At 38.0% G+C, this 4491-nt stretch overlaps 1 long non-coding RNA gene across 1 annotated transcript; it reads right to left on the bottom strand.

Annotated features, from left to right (window-relative positions):
- Window positions 1-390: 390 nt before the first annotated feature.
- On the bottom strand, window positions 391-4248 carry LOC141266057 (uncharacterized). Its single transcript, XR_012320191.1, has 2 exons — window positions 3933-4248; window positions 391-3828 (listed from the first exon to the last, which is right to left on the bottom strand). It is a non-coding gene; the product is annotated as an uncharacterized lncRNA (long non-coding RNA).
- Window positions 4249-4491: the final 243 nt, after the last annotated feature.

Below are 4491 nucleotides of genomic sequence, written 5' to 3'. Positions count from 1 at the left end.
TTATTTACTCTTATTTGATAGTGTATGAGTTTATCTGAGTTACAACTACCCCCCCAAGTATATAAAGTGTGTGTTTTATACGGATGTAAAAAGCAAAGACACAGTAAAAGTATTAAGCGATTTTATAGCCTCAACATTTTATTCTCATTTTATATGAGTTTTATAGCCCAAGACTTTATTCTTATTTGATAGGCTGATACTTATTGCTTGGGCATATTATGTATATGGCCAAGTTACAATTATCATTTTATATGAGTTTTATATCCCCATACTGTTTATTTGATAGTGTGGATCTTATTGCTTGGGCATATTTTCTATATGGCCAAGTTACAACTACCCCCAAGTATATAAAGTGTGTGTCTTATACGGATGTAAAAAGCAAAGACACAGTAAAAGTATTAAAAGATTTTATTGTTTTAAAAAATAAATACATCTCAAAGACATTTCAATAATATAAAAATCCTTACAGAATATTATAAAAAGTATCACAAGTACAATTAATATACAATTCTTACAAAATAATATAAAAAGTGTTACATTCACATGTACCAAAATGCATGTAATAATAATAATATACATTATTACATTTCTTGCAGATTAATATAGAGTGTTACAATTCAGTCAGATCATTTATCCAATACAACACTTACATCGTGAGCCACATGGATTGTAGTAATGGTAGAGACCTTTTTTTTTAGGCAGCAAAATTCCTTGTGTGATACCTAATGATGGAGAGTGTAAAGATTGAATTGTGCGGGTTGGTGTGGATAGCGTCCGGGGTGTAGATACATCGCTACCTTCACTGATGGAAATTTTTAATCCATCTAAAAGCTGTCTAGTAGTGGGATTGGCCACAACTGTAGATGGAATATTTAGCTCTGCCATTGCCTGCATAAATGAATCCCAACCCCGAGGCAGATTCCTGCTGGTCAGGGCATGGCTCTGTGTTGTACTACGTACCAAATCCAGCAAGTTAGATCCTGGTATTACAGTTCCTTTGAAAATAAATTCGCTTTTATCATTCCAGGATGTAACATTTTTATTTTGCAGCAGCCTGTTTAGTAAAAATTCAGCATTCTTTTTCTATCGTTGGTTTACATGGCTTACAATTTCACTGACCTCTTGATTTTTATCAGGGCCTGAATTTGGCAATTGTTGCTGATCAGATTCAGGAGGGCTAACGAGATTTAAAGTTGTTACTTCTTTTGAACTGTGCCTCGCATGTACCAAGTATCGTTGTAGCACGGAACTATACATTTTAATTTTCACATCATCGGGTATGTCACGACGTTGTAAAACTGCGCTAATTTCATCATCAAGACAACGAATAACACCAGACCCTCCACAAATCTGATGTGGGGAAAAGAGAGAGAGATTTCATCATATAGTTTTTGCCAGCATGAATAAAACCAAACAATATTATTGGGTTTGTGAGAAAAATGAGTTTCAATATTATGTAACAGCTGTTTTACAAAATAGCTCTTTCCAGAATTAGACGGGCCGGCTAGAATGCAGGAGAATGGGTGTTGTAGCCGCGGATCCATCACAATACTCAACTAATAGCCAAATGGCAGGGTGGTGAAGTCGTCTAATAGGCACCGCTTTGTGTAAACGCACTTTTGTGTTTTGCGCAGTGGCCTTGTTTCAATGTCCCAGTACTTTTTATTTCTCACAATGCCCGGCTGTTCTACGACAATTCGCTTCTGTGTTTCTGTGTCAGAATTATGCGGGTAGTCCAGAACTAAATCTTTCAGACTGCTAAAATTAATAGATTGAGTGTTACCGACATTTAGTGTTATACCCTTAACTTTTAAGACAGTTTTACCAGTGTTGAGTTTGTATCCGTAAGTTTTGGGACCCGCAGATACAAACTCTGTGATGTGAGTGTCATCGGGTATCTCACTGGTCAGGTCACCCAGGTAATCGCCTAAAGTCGGCTGCCACTCACCTTCCCTCTGCACAAAAATAACCGAATCTGTGTCGTGATAAAGACACCTCTCCTGCAACCGGCCCAGCAGAGAATAGAGCTCTAGCCGGGCATACGCGGTTGTAAAACACGCTATAAAAATGTTTGTGTTTTTGTTGACCGTGTGGTGTCCTTTTGCATATTTCCAGTTAATGGTTGCAGTTTCATCATCAATGAAATGTAACATTGAAATGTCATAGTAAGGTAGAAACACATGCTGAAAAAGCATCGGGGTTGCTAACAATGCTGGTACATGGTAAATTAGATCTCTGTGCAAACTTTCCCCATAAAGAATTTAAGAAAAGTTTGGAGATCTGTCTCTTTGCAGGATTCACGCCTATATTTTCAGGCCGTAATTGTACACCTTCTTTTTCAAGAAAGGAGTCAATGTACTGTTTTTTCTTGACAACGTCACTGCACCAGCTGGGATAACCCGAAGCCTCCTGCTTATCCCGAAGATGTAATTTAATGTAGGGGGCAAACAGATCATCAGTGCTGTTAGGAAAATGCCATATTTCGTAGATGTGTGCGATCCTATACCCTTTTTCTATGGCCAGCTCAAGCTCTATAGTGCACCATGTACCTGTCGGGGAATGCTCTTCATCACTATGTGCACAAACATCCGTTTGTGAATTTACAACGCATGTGTAGCAAAGGGGGAACATTAACTTTTTGTTGAGTTTTACAGGGAGAACTGGAAAGAATAAATCTCTCGGAGGGTAGACCTTGACTTTAGCAATGCCAAAGTATTTTTTAATGAAACCAAAATCATCATAGATGATATCTGGGTGGCCTACAGGGTATGTTTTAGTTTTGTTTACAAAGGGATAAAGACTGGTGAAATCATAGTAATGTAATGTCTCCCCATCTCTCAGACTGTGATAGAGTTTAATGGCGTTAGTTCGCCCGCCATAAAGAGCATTGCGTGGGTCTAAAGGTGTTGGGAATTCCATTTGGAGAAGAAATGTTTGAAGGTTAGAATCTTTTTCAACCATTTCACCCCAGTCGTGCTCCCACATCACTCTTACGCTGTATCCGCAGCACTGCAAGTAACGCTTTTTAGCTAAAAAGGCGTAATATAACTGGCCATAAGATGTATTTGTGACTTTATTTGTGTCATTTTCATTGTAACATACAGGACACCCATGATAAAAACAACCCTGAAATTCAAATGCTACATGCTGTTTGTTAACATAGGCGTAACCATCTAAAAAATATCTCCCGACTTGTTTTTCGCCGCCCCTCAAAGCATGCTGAATGGTAATGTTCTCTGTATGTGCTACATACATGACCCACTGTATAGCGGGTGACGAGTAGCGTTTTTTTGTCTTGTGATAATTATCACCGGGTAAAATGGCGATGGTTTTTTTTTTTGGTAGAAATTTAAATCTGTACATTGCCATACATACAAAGGCCAGGGTGATGAGTTGAAAAGGATCAACACATCGGGACACTACAATTTTTTTCTTTTGCAGCTTACAGTATGTTTTAACATTTTTTCTCGTCATTTCCATAATACGCTCTCTGTAAAGTTCACACGAGCGTCTCAAAATCTCAACATCTTGCTGACAATAAGATTTTAGCTCAGCCTTAAAGTCAAAAGTTGAATTTTTCCCGGCCTTTTAGCTGCTTTAGAATCGTGGTTGGTTCTAGCAACAGACCCCGCATGAAGCAATTTGCCGCCTGTATAAAAATTTTGTATTTAGTTTCATGTGTAAATACATATGAACAACTGTTGTTTTTCAAAGAGACGTGACCTTTTCTTTTCCTATTCATCAGGTGGTGTGGTGTTCTCGACTTTTTAGGTGGATTAGAAGTCAGCGTGTTTTCCGGCGTATACGTCGCCTGCAGCACCCCTGCATCTGTATACATATTAGAATTTACATTCATGTATAAATACACAGGATGAAACATTGTGTAAATAGATAGGTGTGTGCATATATGTATTTATATAGTTGGAGCATACCACTGATCGGCTGTTGTAAATTAGTTTCGCTTGTCTCTCCTGCAGTGCTGGTACAGGCCATAGTTTCTGCAGCTGCGATACCAGTAACATCAATATTCATATCTGCTAGAATATCGTCAAGCTCGCGTACAATCAAGAATCATTGTGGAGAGGCGTAACTGGGCTGTGTTTGTGGGTGTTTGTGGGAGTTAACAGAAGGTGTGTTTTTCTGGTAGCCTCCTTTATATTCATGTATTCTTCCAGCCTGATAGCATGACACACAGCTCTGAGACAGAAAGTGTTGATCCATAGCAACATTCCTCACAGCTCAGATCGGGTCTAAACGTAAGTATAATCAGCCCATTACGCATTATCTAGTTATTTTGTCTTACCACTATACCCAGTTGTTTAATTATGTTTAAGCGTGCATAGTTAAAGGTATTATTTGTTTTAATAATTTAGTCATATATTCAATATGCTACAACTGAAATAACATAATAGTTACTAGATGTTAATGATCACTAAATAGAGCATTCACTGCACAGTGTTTAATCATGTATAAAGAGTTTACCCTGTATTA

Source organism: Phyllobates terribilis, unplaced genomic scaffold (assembly GCF_046119375.1).
Source record: "Phyllobates terribilis strain yellow unplaced genomic scaffold, ASM4611937v1 Scaffold_4__5_contigs__length_816908805, whole genome shotgun sequence".
NCBI classification, from domain to species: Eukaryota; Metazoa; Chordata; class Amphibia; order Anura; family Dendrobatidae; genus Phyllobates; species Phyllobates terribilis.
The sequence above is the reverse complement of the archived record's forward strand: the minus strand, read 5'-3'. Positions and strand labels throughout refer to the sequence as shown.